Genomic DNA, 16,536 nt, shown 5'->3' with positions numbered 1-16,536 from the left:
ATAACACCTTAAGACACAAATCAACCAAAACCCTAATGTCACCTAGATACTCCAATGTCACCTCAAGTATCCGTGGGTATGATTATACGATATGCATCACACAATCTCAGATTCATCAATTCAACCAACACATAGGACCTCAAAGAGTGCCCCAAAGTTTCTACCGGAGAATCACGACGAAAACATGTGCCAACCCCTATGCATAGGTTCATGGGTGCAACCCGCAAGTTGATCACCAAAACATACATCAAGTGAATCACATGATATCCCATTGTCACCACAGATATGCACGGCAAGACATACATCAAGTGTTCTCAAATCTTTAAAGACTCAATCCGATAAGATAACTTCAAAGGGGAAACTCAATCCATTACAAGAGAGTAGAGGGGGGAGAAAACATCATAGGATCCAAATATAATAGCAAAGCTCGCGATACATCAAGATCGTATCACCTCAAGAACACGAGAGAGAGAGAGAGAGAGAGAGAGAGATCAAACACATAGCTACTGGTACATACCCTCAGCCCCGAGGGAGAACTACTCCCTCCTCGTCATGGAGAGCACCGGGATGATGAAGATGGCCACCGGAGAAGGATTGCCCCGTTCGGCAGGGTGCCGGAACGGGTCTAGATTGGCTTTCGGTGGCTACGGAGGCTTCTGGCGGTGGAACTCCCGATCTATTGTGCCCTCGGATGTTTTTAGGGTATATGGAGATATATAGGCGGAAGAAGGACGTCAGTGGGGCCACGAGGGGCCCACGAGGGTGGAGGGCGCGCCCCCTACCTCGTGGCCTCCTCGAAGCTTCCCTTACGTGCACTTCAAGTCTTCTGGGCTTCTTTCCTTCCAAAAATGGGTTCCATGAAGTTTCAGGTCAATTGGACTCCACTTGGTTTTCCTTTTCTTCGAAACCCTAAAACAAGGTAAAAACAGAAACTGGCACTGGGCTCTGGGTTAATAGGTCAGTCCCAAAAAATGATATAAAGTGTATAATAAAGCCCATAAACATCCAAAACAGTAGATAATATAGCATGGAGCAATAAAAAATTATAGATACGTTGGAGACGTTTCATGGAGCCTAGTGTTAAATTGTGCAGTTGGAGGCCGTAATACTCCAAGAGACCTCTGAGGAAGGGGTGGATGGGAAATCCTACGCCCCTCAAAAGGAAGGAAACAAAGCACACTCGCTCCTCTTTTGAAGGATTGGGGAAATTCTCTGCCAGGGCTTCGCCATTGTGGGAGGTTAATCCCGCCCGAACGGAGACAAGATCCGTGGGAGGAAGAAATCCCTGCGTCTGAAATTTATTCAGATGGGCGCAGGATACTGAACAGCTTTCGCAGTCACCTTTTTGAAGGCCGTGGGGCGTGAGGAAGAACCAGGAGCACTGGCCATGTTTGCACAGTTTCATGTGGCGAGTTCTAAGGGTTTCCGCGTGGTGTGGAATGGCATCTGAGATCTAATCTCCATAAATAGACGCCTTCCTTACGCGGTCGAGGGGTCATTTGTAAAAAAACACCTAGGTCATTCGCATTCATTTGACACGTGGAAGCCGAGGCAGCAGCTGCAAAGAATCAATAGAATATGATATTTAATGTGGAGCCGAATTATCGTCAAACCGAAGTATGATGGAGAACCCGCCTTGCAAAGCTGAAGACATGAAGCCGGATACTACGTCGTCATTGAAGGCAAGTTCGGGGGCTACTGAGGGAGTCCTAGATAAGGGGGTCCTCGGGCGTCCGGGCTATGTGACATGGTCCGGACTAATGGGCCATGCAGAGACCAGATAGAAGGCTTTCCCCCGTGTCCGGATGGGACTCTCCGTGGCGTGGATAGCAAGCTTGGTGGACGGAAGTGTAGTTTCCTTTCTCTGTAAACCGACTCTGTACAACCCTAGCCCCCTCTGGTGTCTATAGAAACCGGAGGGTTTGGTCCGTAGAGGCAATCACAATCATAGAGGCTAGACATCTAGGGTTTAGCCATTATGATCTCGAGGTAGATCAACTCTTGTAACCCCTATACTCATCAAAGTCAATCAAGCAGGAAGCAGGGTATTACCTCCATTAAGAGGGCACGGACCTGGGTACACATCATGTTCCCCGCCTCCTGTTACCTTCGATCTTCATATGCATAGTTCGGGACCCCCTACCCGAGATCCGCCAGTTTTTACACTGACACCTGGCATGCATGCCCGCCAAACATCTTGCATGCTCTTTGTCCTTCTGCATCATAGAAAGCGCGTAGGGACGAGAAAATAAGAGTTGTCTGGCATGCATGCCCGCCAAACATCTTGCATACTCTATGTCCTTGTGCATCATAGAAAGTGCGTAGGGACGAGGGAACATGAGCTGCCTGGTATGCATGCTCGCCAAACATCTTGCATGCTCTCTGTCCTTGTGCATCATAGAAAGCGCATATGGACGAGGGAACAAGTCGAGCTGCATGGCATGCATGCCCGCCAAAGATCTTGCATGCTCTCTGTCTTTGTCACGGATGAGCTGGAAAGAAAGCAAGCAAGTGAATCTTTGCAACTAATGCCGCCACTGGTTCATAACGCAACAGGGTTTGATCGCGATGATTTTAAAGAGAATGTCCTTGCACTTATGGATGTCACCGAGGCCGCGAATGTTCCATGAGAAGATAGAGAAACGAGGCTGATTCATAACATAAACTTCATTTCACCACCAGCCAGAGAGCATAAATAACAACAATGAAATACAAGGGAAAGAAGGGGCACATCGAGCGAAAATGACCAATGGAGGCCGCACCCCAGGTCGGACGTTATCCAGGTCGTGCGAATGCTTTGGGGATCCGTGTGTGGCCTGTATTCCCGGTTCTTGTCCCCTGTAGAGACCGACCGCGCTGCGTGTATTCGGGTTGCAGCACCAGGAATCGAATCTTGTCTAGGTACTTTTACTTTTAGGGTACTAGTAGTAGCACAGATGATATAACCTGACCATCAAATCCCCCCCACTTTGCTTCTACTTTGCGAGGGAAAAGTGCGTCTGGAGCCCCCTACGGATCGGTATATGTCCGCATTGGATGACACAACACGCATGGACAATGCGGTCTAGAACCCTAGCCGCCGCTAGGAGAGTTCAGTCTTTCAGCGTTGTTCTCCGGCGACTCCCCTCCGCCAACGACCTCGGTTGTCGGTGGTGAGGGGGGTCGCCAGATCCAAGCATGTGGATTGTTTTTACTCTCTCGTAGTCTAGGTTTTTAGGTTGTTCATCGTCTTGGCTTCGACGATGACGATGACAATGCTGAATAAAGATTCTTCGGATCCTTCCCTGACAAGGCCATTGGTCCTATGGTTGGGGATGGATTTGGAAACCAGTCTGTTCAAGTAAGGATGGCGTGGCGGCGGCCGGCATCCTCGTGGTGGACCTGTGTCCTCGGGCTCCGTCGTTGCGACAGTGTTTGCTCCAGCGTCGGTGTGGAGTTTGGGAGGTAGTCCAGGAGTGGATGTAGATTTGTGGTCTGCATTGACGACATTTGAAAGACGGAACGTGTGCTGGGTTCGTGGTTCGTGGATGGCAGGTATGGTTTCCTCCTTCGGCGTCTTAGTCGTGGTGGGGTGTCAGATCTGGAGTTCGATGGCGTGTCCGGGGTGTTGCCCCGGTCTGATTCGTTCAACGACAAGGGCTTCACTGTTGGTGAGTCACCTTCGAGGTCCACAAATCTGCATATCAGCGATGGAGCCGCGTCAAGGTCGGGTGAGGAGGTGATCCGTCATTCTTTTCTTCGACGACTGCTATGGTGGTGCCGAAGACAGGTGACGAGCGTTGGTGTTAAGCTTAGAGATGTTGTGTTATTTTTTCAGTTTTATCATGTTGGTCCTTACGTGACTTGTATTTTGATCTTTATGATATGAATGAGACACATATTACCATGAAAAAAAGCAGTCTGGACCTATGCGGATGATTTATTGGTCTGCGCTGGAGATGCCCTTAGGCCTTGTACAATGGGAGATGCTTAGGGAAGATGCTTAGAGAAATAAATCAAGCTTTCCTTAAGCACCGGTGCTTATTTGTACAGAATAGACGCTTAACTAAGCGTCTCTTCTGTAGAAATAGGCACCGGTGCTTCAGAAAAACCCCATTTATTTTTCTAAGCATCTCTCTAAGCACCTTCTATTGTACAAGGCCTTAGAAAGAAAATTAACCGGGGAGCGACTTACAACAGATAGTCGGAGACTTTGCCGCCATCGTCGGAAGTGGCGACGCCCCCAATCTCCCCCCTGGCGAAGTGGTAAGAGCATCTCCAGCCGCGCCCCCAATAGGCCCCCCAAGGCCGTTTTTAGCGCCGGCGCCGAAAAATTGGCCCAGTCGCGCCCCCACGAGCCTGTTTTTCGCCGGATTGGGCCGAAATTGGCGTCGGCACACCCAACCCGAACCCGGCGCGCTGGGGGGCGCCCGAGGACGCCGGCGCGAACGTTTTGGCGCAAAAGAGTGGCGGGACCGGCGCGTCAGTGAGACGAAGGCTGGTCGTCCTCATCGTCTCGGTTTTTCCGCGGCGAATCAATGCCAAGGCTGCCGCCGGTCAGCTTGTCATTGATTCACGGGCGGCGAAGTGCGGTGACGCAGCCCCGCCTTCCACCACGCGTTCACACGCGGCCGCCCCCGAGCCGCTATAAAAGGCGAACCTGGCCGCGCCGGTGAGGCACCCATCTCCCCCTCCGCGCCGCCGCACTTCCTCCCCTCTCTCTCTCCGCCGTTCGAGCCCCTCTCTCTCCCCTCCGGCAACCATGAGCGCGAGGTACCCCGGCGACGCGGCGGAGGCCAACGATTTCGGCCGCTGCTCGCTGCATGAGTGGGAGGCCTACCTCCTCCACGAGGCCAACTACCCTGCGCCGCCCGACGTACGCGCTCCGTCGCGGTGGAGGCTCAGCGCCGGCGGGGTCCCTGTCCCCCCTCTGCCCTTCCCCGAGACGCCTGCCTATTTCCACGCCGAGATCGAGCATGCGCGGGCGTCGCTGACGGCCGAGGAGCGGGCGCTCTCGGAGTACGCCACCGGCAACCACGCGGCGTGGGTCGCGTACTTCAGATGCCGGTAGGAGGAGCGGCTCGTCTCGACCAATAACGCGCCGACGCCGTGCGTCCGCAACAACAGTGAGGGCCGCCGCCTGTGGTGGGGCGTCCTGGGCCGCACGCTCAGCGGCATCCTCGCGCACCTCGAGGGCGGCAACGACCCGCCGTTCGAGTACCCGACCGCTCGGGGTGGCGGCGCGTGGCTGCCGAGGAGGATGATGGGATGGTCATCCTCCTCTTCCTCCCGGTCCTCCTCTCACTCCTCCGGTGCACCGGCGTTGGTCAGCGTCAAGCCAGAGCTGTCCAAGATGCCGCTCGGTAGGCGCACCGGCGACGCCGGCCTCGTCATCAACGACGGCGGCTGTGGCTCCTCCTCCTCGGCCCCTCCTCGCCTGGTCAAGCTGAAGAGGGAGCCAGGGCTGGCGACGGTGAAGCCGGAGCCGGGGCTCGCCGCCGTGAAGCCGGAGCGTGCTCTCGTCGAGGAGGCCGACGAAGAAGAGGCTGCCTTGAAGTGGGCGCACGAGGACTACGCGCGCATGGAGCTGGACAGCCAGCGCGCCGCCCTGGAGAAGATTGCCGAACACCGCCGCCGTGAAGCAGCGCGCCGGGGCGAGGGGTCGAGCAGCGGCGTCGGCCGTGTCAAGGAGGAGAAGCAGGAGGACGACGTCGGCGACGGCTATGCCCTGCTCAACGCCTACTTCGGCCCGTAGTTTAGGGTTTTTTCCGTCCATTTTATTCGTGTAAAAAACGTCTAAATCTCACCGAAATATGTCGTGTTTGTTGAAATTTGGCCGAACTGTGGGGACGTCTGGGGCCCGACCTGTGGGCGACGGCTGGGGACGTCCACACCGAAAAAACGCCGGCTCACCCCAAGCGGCGATTTTCGACGCGTCTTTGGGGGCGCAACGGCTGGAAATGCTCTAAGTTGTCAAATGACCCGTGCCAGCAGGTCTGCAGGGGAAGCGGATTTTTACTAACTGGTTGTGCGCGCAACGTGAATCTCAGTCGTCAGTGCACATGGGGATTCGGGCCACCAGTTGAAAAGCTAGGTCACATGCATGTACAGCTCTGTGTATTCTCTACTTTTGCTCTTTAACTTTCTCTCTCATATTGACTTAGATTCCCTTGGGGCCGGTGCTGAAATGATGGGTCAAATGCATGCCTGAGTCTGACACAGCTAGCGCAGAGCCCGCGGCTGCCTAAAAAAATGCACTATAAGCAAACATATCACCATATCTTTTACATTTTTTGTGAAAAAATAAATTCGCTTATTTATTTGACTTCTTCATAGTGAGCTCTTCGAAACAAGCACAATATCGACATATTTAAATTTAGGGATTGGATATGTATATATCAAGCAATATTGACATACAGCCATAAAGTTTATTGAATTATACCAAAAAGTTCTTCCGAATTTTCATACAAAGTGCCAACTAGGTAAATGTAATATTTCGTAAAAAAAATAGCAATTGGCAAAAATTACCATCATATGCAACCATGAAGTTTATTGAATTATACCACAAAGTTCTTCAGAATTTTCATACAAAGTGCCAGCTAGGTAAATGTAATATTTCATAAACGAATAGCAATTGGCAAAAATCACCGTCATATGCAACCATAAAGTTTATTGAATTATACCACAAAGTTCTTGAGAATTTTCATACAAAGTGCCAGCTAGGTAATTGTAATATTTCGTAAAAAAATTATCAATTGGAAAAATTACCACCACATACAACAATAAAGTTTATTGAATTATACCACAAAGTTCTTCAGAATTTCCATACAAAGTGCCAGCTAGGTAATTGTAATAGTTCGTAAAGTTTACCCTTGGTAAAAGTAGAGTTATGTTTACAAAGACGTTCTCCGGGTGTTCAGTTTTTGTTAAAGTGGGATTGATACATTCAAAATGTCCGTGTATACTTCTGTCCAAAAGTTGCAATAAACTGCATGCATGGAAGTCCATTGCAGCAATAGCAAAATAAGATAGAATAATTAGCTCGTCCCGGTGGTGGTGTATGCTATAGACTGGAGAGTAGGCTTTAGGTACGATGTGGAGGCATGGAATAATATGATGTGATTGTATTGGTACTGTATACTGGTTGGAAAAAAGGCAGCGGTGATTTCCAGTCCTGGGACCTAGTGGGCCAGCCGGCTCGGATCCCTAGCAGTTTGTGCGAGCGAGATTCAGGTTACGCGCACAACTAGTTAGGAAAGGCCTTATTCGGTCTGCAGGTGGTTCCCTCAGACCGCGGCGCGTGGACGGGAGCGATTCGTACCGTTTGATGACTCTGGTTGGAGGGCCACGATGCTTCCAATTATCTACAGTACTATAAACCATTCCTTCCATAAAACCCTACCCACCTACCGTAAAGCCAGCCGCTCCCCGCCGCTCCCTCGGCTCAGCGCCTCGTACCCTCCTCCCATCTCCCCGATCAGCAACCATGGCTGCTCCTCCTGCCGACCGCTCGTCCGATTTCGACGTGATCGTGGTGGGCGCGGGCCTCATGGGCAGCTGCGCGGCGCACGCGGCGCGCGCGTGCTCCTGCTCGAGCGCTTCGACCTCCTCCACCACCGCGGCTCGTCGCACGGCGAGTCCCGCGCCATCCGCGACACCTACCCGCAGCCGCACTACCCGCCCATGGTCCGCCTCGCGCGCCGCCTCTGGGACGACGCCCAGCGGGACGCCGGGTACGCCGTGCTCACGCCCACCCCGCACCTCGACCTGGGGCCCCGGGACGATCCCAACTTCCGGGCCGTCGTCGCCAGCGGCGCCACCGAGCTCGCCCCGACGGGGACCGCGCCGCGGCCGGCGTGGGCGGAGGCGTTCAGGGTGCCGGAGGGGTGGGCGGCGGCGAGCAGCGAGCTGGGCGGGGTGATCAAGGCGACCAAGGCCGTGGCCATGTTCCAGGCGCTCGCCGCCAAGATGGGCGCCGTCGTGAGGGACAGGACGGAGGTGATCGACGTCGCAAAGCAAGGTACAGTAGTTTATTTCCACACGACAGATCAAAGTAATCAAAGTAACAAAACTTGAAATCTTTTGACCAGGAGAAGGAACGAAGATCGTGGTGAAGACATCAAGCGGCGAGAAGTTCCATGGCGCCAAGTGCATCATCACGGTGGGCGCATGGACGAGCAAGCTGGTAAAGTCCGTCACCGGCTTCGACCTGCCCGTGCAGCCGCTCCACACACTCCTCTGCTACTGGAAGCTGAAGCCCGGGCACAAGCGCGAGCTCACGACGGAGGCCGGCTTCCCAACATTCTCGAGCTACGGTGACCCGTGCATCTACAGCACGCCGTCGATGGAGTACCCGGGCCTGATCAAGATCGCCATGCACGGGGGGCCGCCGTGTGACCCGGACAGCAGGGACTGGACCATCGGCACCGGCGAGGGCGTGGGTGGGCTGGCGGATCCCGTAGCACGGTGGATCGACGAGGTGATGCCGGGCCACGTCGACACTGCCGGCGGGCCGGTGCTCCGGCAGGCGTGCATGTACTCCATGACGCCCGACGAGGACTTCGTGATCGACTTCCTGGGCGGGGAGGAGTTTGGGAGGGACGTGGTGGTTGGCGCCGGTTTCTCCGGTCACGGGTTCAAGATGGGCCCCGCCATCGGGAGGATCCTCGCTGAGTTGGCGTTGGACGGTGAGTCGACTACGGCGGCGGAGGCCGGCGTGGAGCTCACACACTTCAGGATCGAACGGTTCGACGGCGACCCGATGGGAAACGCTACAAGTTCATAGGATGAAAATTATTTGGTGGTGTTGTCGTCCAAGTGGTGACCACCGCAATTGCCATACCAACAATCTGTGCAGCGGTACTGCTGAACTATGTGCAACTTTCATGTGTTTTTTGTTTCTCGCCAAATGAAATAGAAGTAGTATATTTATGTGAACTTTCGATCAGTTGCATGTACGTTGCTGATGCAGACTTGTCATGTCTCCCATTCATGCATGCCAGAATCGCCAGCTGGGCAGAGATACGCGAGGAAGGAGAGGACTGTGCATGTGCTTATAGCTTCAACCCAAACTACTCCATCCGTTCCTAAATATAAGACCGTTTAGAGATTCCAATACGGCCTACATATGAAGCAAAAAAAATAAATCTACGCTCTAAAATATGTCTATATACATATGTATGTAGTCCGTATTGAAATTTTTAAAAATACTTATATTTAAGAACGGTTGGAGTAATTTGTTGTGTCTAGCGCGTGAGAGCTTCGATCTGGCCGGCAGGACCTTATATAAAGATCGTTGCATGTGCAGCTGGATGTGCTAGCTACGATCGATGGCTGTAGATACAGGACTGAGATCCAGTGCCTCGGCGTGCCTCGCCCCCCTTATCCATCGTCCAAATCAATCGGACGGCTAGCTCCGTTTCACAGCCAAACGACACATACACGCAGATGGACTGACAGAGAGACAGCTTCGCAAGCTCTGTTCCCATCCACCGGATAAACGACGCCGGCAATCCCCTTCGCCTCCACGCCTTCACCTCCCCGCCCCGTTCCGCTCAGACGAGCTCCTCGTCCCCACTGCGACGGCGCCCCACCTCAGCTCCGATGACCACCTCAACGGGAAAGGGAGTGAGCTCCTCAGCGCGGTGCGGGAAAGGGGGATGAGGCGCTCCAGCTGCTCCTCCAGGGGACTCGTCCTCCAGGTTGAACTCCGGCGGCGTCCACGGGAGGAATCGGCCTCGACGGCCGCCCACCTTCGGTTGCTTCGTCCTAAATACTATCTAACAAGCTTGTACACGTTAGAACAGATTTTCATCATAAACACCACCAAGGGGAGCCATCAAGAGCTGCGTGTAACTGACAACCGTGTTGCTCTCTTGAAGCTCCACATTTGCTCTTTTATCGCTATCGTCCTTCTCTACTGTCACTTTAGGCTGTCCACCATCATCCTTCTCCACTCTCACTTGAGGCTGTCCATCATCATTTTTCTTTTGCTGCTGCCATGAAAGTTTCAGTATTTAGTTTAGCAACGAGTGGCAACAATATATCATGTATAGTTTGGAACATACCTTTGCTCCTTTTTTTTTGACGAGGCAACTTTAGTTGGCTTGCGCTTCCCCTTGAGTAACTTATCAAGCCAGCCTTTCTTTCTCCTCAATTTTTTTGATGCAACCTCTTTTTTCTTGGAGCAATTTGAGGAAATAGCACATTTTTCCTCGTACCTTGAGGAAATAGCACACTTTTCTTTTTGTTTGATTAAATGACACACTTTTCCTCTATGGTTGGATAAAATGACACAAACTGCTTTTTTTCTCATTGTTGGTATGAGCCTACACGTCATAATATTTTGGACGATTTTGCCCTTTGGTCTTTTGTGCCCGGTCAACAGGTTCGATTGAACCTAGCGATCAGTTTCGATCGAAACAGAGGAACGCGAGGCAAGCAGGGCCGCCGCCTCGCCGGCTTCGTCACACAGGCGCCGCGAATTCCATCGTCGTTGACTCGCCGTGCCTCTGCCCCGGCGTGCTGCCCTCATCACTCGCCGCTCGACCCGTTCCGCCGCCGCCGCTCGACCCGTTCCGCCGCCGCCGCTCATCTTGCCGTGAGTTACATGTGTTCTCCCATCTTCTCTGTTGATCTCTCTTTCTTTCCCTACCAGTACAGGTTTCCTCCTCTATATCTCTCTCTTCCTTCAATTTGATCTCATATGTGGAATCAGGAAGCAAGTCATCCAGGAACCTTATATAATGGAGATTTTTGTGGAGGAGAGCTAGTTTGTTGGCTTTACGACAGCAAAAAGTTTAGCTCGCCGTGATGGAGCACGAGGGCGCAGTTCCAGCAGGGTCAGTCACAAACTGTATAAATTGTTAACATCAGTTTTTTTTATGAATAGTTAGACCTAACCATTGTTTGTGTTTCGAAAATCCATTTAATTTTGTAGGGAAGAAGGTGCGGAGTCGCGTGTTGTCATTTATGAATTAACAGTTAGAGTTCTCCGATTTGTCGCAAAGCTTGACGATGGCAGCGAGCGTCAAGTTGCCGAGCATGATATTGAGTTTGAGGTTAACATAAAACATTTTACGGTTGAAAAAATGGTCGAACTCATTCGGTCCAAAATTGTTTGGGGAAGTAAGCAAGAGGTCCATATTTTGTGCCAAGACAAGCACTTTGAATCAGTTGAGAGGATCGATAATTATTGGAAGCTACTGACAGCTTTTCTTGAGAGATGGGAAGAAAAAAAATTGCTAGTGCTAGCTCAACTTGTGGACATTGCAAATGGGGTTACAACATCATATTGCTCTGAAAATATCCCATCTAGTGAGATTGTGGACAATATTATCTGCTCAAGTACTGACGTTTACCAGTCGAATGCAAGTAGTGCAACATGTATTGACAATTCTACAACTGGTAATTTTCTTCTTAGCGATTCGAGATATATGCAGTCTGATGGTGAAGTCATTGATTGGTCCGCTATAGCGATAACTCCTATTGGTGATGATGTAATATATCCTATATCCCATGAAGACATGTGTGAGGTACTCGGAACTGAGGATGAGACCGAGGATGCTAAACCAGTAAATGAGCCAGCTCCAGTTGTTACGGGCCATGTTAGTGATGAGTTAATGGCTGAAGGAGCTATACCAGTTGATGATCACGTTCCCGAGGAGATAGAAATGTCATATGACAAAGATTATCCAAAAGTTGAGAAAGGCTCAATCTTTCCAACAATGATAGATTGTAGGAGGGCTGTGAGGCAATGGGCAATCAATGAAGAATTTAACCTTGGAACTCATAGAGCTAATAAGAGTATGTGGATGGCACATTGTATGGCCGAGGATTGTCCATGGAAAATAACATGTCGTTTGATGGCTGATAAGGCAAAGACCAGGGTACCAACATAACTTAATATATTCAGTTTTTCTATTTATTTTTTACTATGGTAGCATCCTGTTATTGTAGCGACAGTAACAACTTTGTTCTATATGCAGGTTAACAAGATAGGGCCGACACACACATGTGTTTCAAGTAGCAGATTAAATTCAGCAATGGCCTCACAAGATTGGGTTCGAGAAAGGTCTAAGAAAATTTTGAGGAAAACTCCAAACATTGGTTGCAAGGATTTACAAGAGAAATTGGAGGAAGACTGGAATGTAACCACTGGCTATGACACTGTATGGAAGGGGAGAGAAAGAGCAAAGGATGAGATCTACGGGTCTTGGGGTAGTAGCTTCCGATACCTATTCAATTTTAAAGCAGAGATGGAACTGAGATCTCCCGAAAGCATTGTTGAGGTTGATACTAAACTATTGGATGGTAAGGTTTACTTCCACGGATTCTTTATGGCACTTAAGCCTTGTGTAGATGGCTTCCATGCAGGATGTAGACCTTATCTTAGCATAGACTCAACTGCATTAAATGGGAAGTGGAATGGTCATTTAGCTGCATGTACCGCTTTAGATGGTCATAATTGGATGTTTCCTCTTGCATTTGGTTTTATTGAGGTTGAAGATGAAGATAATTGGACATGGTTTATGACACAATTGCATAGAGCACTAGGTCCAATTTCAAAGCTTGCTATATGTACCGATGCATGCAAAGGCTTAGAAAATGCAGTTAATAAAGTTTTCCCTCAGGCAGAACAAAGGGAGTGTTTCAGGCATTTGATGCAGAATTTTTCGAAAAGATATCGTGGTGACATAGTTGGACGCATGTGGGGTGCGGCCAAGACACATAGACCTTCAATGTTTGAGTACCATTTCTCCAAGGTTCTAGAATCTAGCCAAACTGTGGGCAAGTATTTGCAAGATTACCATAATCTGAAGTGGATGAGGTCTAGTTTTGACACCGAGATCAAGTGTGATTACATTCATAACAACCTCGCGGAGAGCTTCAACAATTGGATTAAAGGAATCAAAGATCTTCCTGTAGATGGGTTGGCTGACACACTTAATGGAAAGATAATGAAATTGCTCGAGAAAAGGAGAAAGATTGGGGAGAAGCTACAAGGATGGATGCTGCCAGCAGTTGTACAACAAGTGAATAATAGAACAAGAGGACTTGGGCACCTGAAAGTTACCAGATCAAGTAGGTGGAAGTGTGAGGTGAGGGACATCAACAAAGACAATTTGAGGCATGTGGTTAACATAGAACAGAGTGAGTGCACGTGCCTCGAGTGGCAGCACACGGGCAAACCGTGTGAACATGCACTTGCTTTCTTGATTGGAAAAAGGAACGTGAAGATGGAAGATTATCTTCATGAATACTACTCTCTAGAAAGGTTTAGGGCAGCTTATAGGGGGGTTGTTGAGCCTCTCACAGACCGGTCACAATGGCCTAATGTTAAATTAGACTTTCTGTTACATGCACCACTCCCCAAAAGTTCAGTAGGAAGAAAAAGGAAGTCAAGATTGAAAAGTTGCCTTGAAAAGGGGGGGGGGAATTATAAAAAGAAACCACCACCAAAAGGTCAATTAGGAAGCCAAAACAGGTGCAAGAAGTGTAAGCAATTGGGACATAGGCAAGCTGGTTGTCCGACTAATGGAGTGAAGAAAAGGTAATTTGTATTGATTCACATTTGCTCTACTATTTTGTTTGTAACATTGGTTGAATTTGTTGGCAGGAACCCAAAATCTAGAAAGATAAAGCCAAACACCGAAATTGATGTTGAATGTACAATCCCAGGAGATGTCCTGCAAGCCAGCCCTCGTCCTGTCACAAGGAGGTAAAAATTAATGCTTTTCTTCAACTTCTCTAGTGGACATGAGATAATTTTTCTCAAACAATGCATATTGTGTAGTCAATCATCTCTTCGTAGCCCTCTTGGAGGGATGTCTCCATTGGCTGTCCCACAAGACAGCCCTCGTCCTAGGACTAGGAGGTAAATTTATTTTTCTTCTCTTCAACATGTCTACAAAAGTGATTTTTTTGCTCTTACACAATTCATTTTGTGCAGTCAATCTTCTCTTGGTAGCCCTACTGGAGGTATGTCATCGTTGGCTGTCCCACACGCTAGCCCTCGCTCTATGACGAGGAGGTAACATTGTTTTTCTTCTCTTATCTGTACAAATGTGGCATGTTTTTATATATAATAAACAATATATTTTTGGGTAGTCAATCTTCTCTTGGTAGCCCTAATGGAGGGATGTCGCCGTTGGTTGTCCCACACGCTAGCCCTCGCCCTATGACGAGGAGGTAACATTTTTTTGCTTCTCTTATCTCTACGAATGTGGCGTGTTTTTATATATATTATGAGCAATGTATTTTTTGCAGTCAATCATCTCTTGGTAGCCCTCTTGGAGAGACATCTTCATCGCCTGTCATACAAGGCAGCCCTGGTCCAATCACAAGGAGGTGACGAAAATTGATGTTTTTCTTCAATTGTTCTTGTTTGTAGGCTACTTTTTTTATGAATGAAATCGATGTATTATGTAGGCAACTTTCTATGGAAATAGAGACTCCCACTTCTCCATCAAATGTTGGTGTGAGGCCCGCAAAGAAGCTTACGCCGAAGAGGAGAAAAATAGTTTAGAATGCCATTTTGTGATCATGTAGTGTGTAGTAGTCATCTTTATGAAATTGATGCTACTTCTTCGCGTAGTCAATGCTTTTGGATTGAATTCACTGTTTCAGTGTCTCTGGGATCTTGTCGTGTGCGTAGTCAGTAGACGACTCGCTTTATGCTTCTGGATGCAACTTCTGAGTCAAGTACTCACCTTATGCTTTAAATCTAAAACTCATACATATTCAGTCTGGATTGTCAAGTTTATGAGCACATATGCACCTTATTGAGCCTGATTATGTGGATTGTCATATATATTTTTGTGACATGTGAAAATGGTACAGAAATAAGGAGAGGTCATGCCAAAATTTTTGGTGAAAATGCTGATGAAATTTTACTTATATCGATGTCAAGAAAACTGTACATCAGTACAGTTACAATCACTGAAGCTGAATTTTGATTGCATCCAAAGGAAGACATCCATATCCAGTTGTGACAGCAGCTAAAGCTAAGCCATCAACACAAAATAAAGTTGTTAGTGTATCATCTTCAGGCAGCACTACTTCTCTGCTAAAGCAAGCAACTATAGCAGCGACCAGTCACAGCCAAGCACAGCAGCGAGCAGCTACAGCTAACTACAGCAGCGAGCAGCTACAGGCTCCAGCCAGCAAATGCACGCTACGGCCACGGAGCGACTTGGACTGCCACACGCTGCAGGGGGACTTGAAGTGGCGGCGCCATTCTTCTCCCGCATGGTGAGGAAGCAGCCGGAGCGCGGCGTACGGCGGCGCCCTTCTTCTCCGGCACAGCGTACGGCGGCGCCCTTCTTCTACGGCACGGCGTGGGAGCGGTCGAAGAGCAGCGGACGGTGGCGCCTCCGCCACAGGAACGGGCGGCGCGGGATAGGAGACGCGGCGAGGTCACGACGCTCGGGGAGGAATCACGACGAGATGGCGGCTGGCTGTTGCGTTCCTCTGTTTCGATGTTCTTCTGTCTTCTGAATCGTCTCATCTCCTCTGTTTTCCATCTAATAACCTGTTGACCGGGCAAGAAAGACCAAAGGGCAAAATCGTCCAAAATATTATGACGTGTAGGCCCATACCAGAAAAATGAGAAAAAAAACCAGTTTGTGTCATTTTATCTAGCCATAGAGGAAAAGTGTGTCATTTAATCAAACAAAAAGAAAAGTGTGCTATTTCCTCAAGGTACGAGGAAAGATGTGCTATTTCCTCAAATTGCTCTTTTTCTTGAGCTTTGCAGCACTAAGAAACTCACTTGTTAGTTGCACATTTGGGTCAACATTTTCTTGGTCATCACATGGCTTTTTCATAGCATTCATAGTTGCATCAAGTTTCTCATCTAGTTGTGGACCAATGCAATTAAGTGCATTTTCTAATATCAAACGACATTCTAGAGAGTTGCCTACTTTATGTGCCATAGTGTGAAACTTGTGAGACACACCCTTGTACCAAAGTTGGGCTTCAAACTTTGGATTCTCTACCACATTCCTTCGTTGTCTATCTTGTATGCTTCCATTGCGTGCTTCTCTAGTCCATCTCTTTAATACATAATGTGTTGGTAATGTCTTTATATTCATCAAGTCAAGAACTTTGAGACCATGTCCACACAATATTCCTGTCCTATTGAACATTCCACAACTACATGAAGCAGTTTTGGTCAAAGGATCACCAATCACTATGTGCTCCTCCTCAAAATGTAAATCACCATGCAAACTCCCAATAGCAACCCCAAATTTGTTATTTCCATCCAAGACTCTAGTGCATGCAGCCATGGATCTCTCATATTCACCTTGAAAAGATTCAAAGATAATTGGAGTGTATTCTTTGCTTGCTAGCACCAACATAGGTGTGTGCATCTTGATTCTTGGCAACTTCTTCCTTTGTTCAAATTCAGATTGCAATTCCTTTGTTCTTTTTACCTCCACTGTTCTCTCAAAATGCATCAAGAACCGAACAATATGAAAATCTGATTTCAAATGGTTTTTCAAAGAATTGTTGAAGCTCTCACTAAGTTGTGTACTTCTCACTCCCAAACTGAAC

General features: G+C 49.0%; 1 pseudogene; it reads left to right on the top strand.

Annotated features, from left to right (window-relative positions):
• The first annotated feature begins 7,450 nt into the window (after positions 1-7,450).
• On the top strand, positions 7,451-8,910 carry LOC123107290 (probable sarcosine oxidase; annotated as a pseudogene).
• Positions 8,911-16,536: the final 7,626 nt, after the last annotated feature.

The sequence above is a fragment of the Triticum aestivum genome, chromosome 5A, assembly GCF_018294505.1.
Source record: "Triticum aestivum cultivar Chinese Spring chromosome 5A, IWGSC CS RefSeq v2.1, whole genome shotgun sequence".
Lineage (NCBI taxonomy): Eukaryota > Viridiplantae > Streptophyta > Magnoliopsida > Poales > Poaceae > Triticum > Triticum aestivum.
The sequence above is the reverse complement of the archived record's forward strand: the minus strand, read 5'-3'. Positions and strand labels throughout refer to the sequence as shown.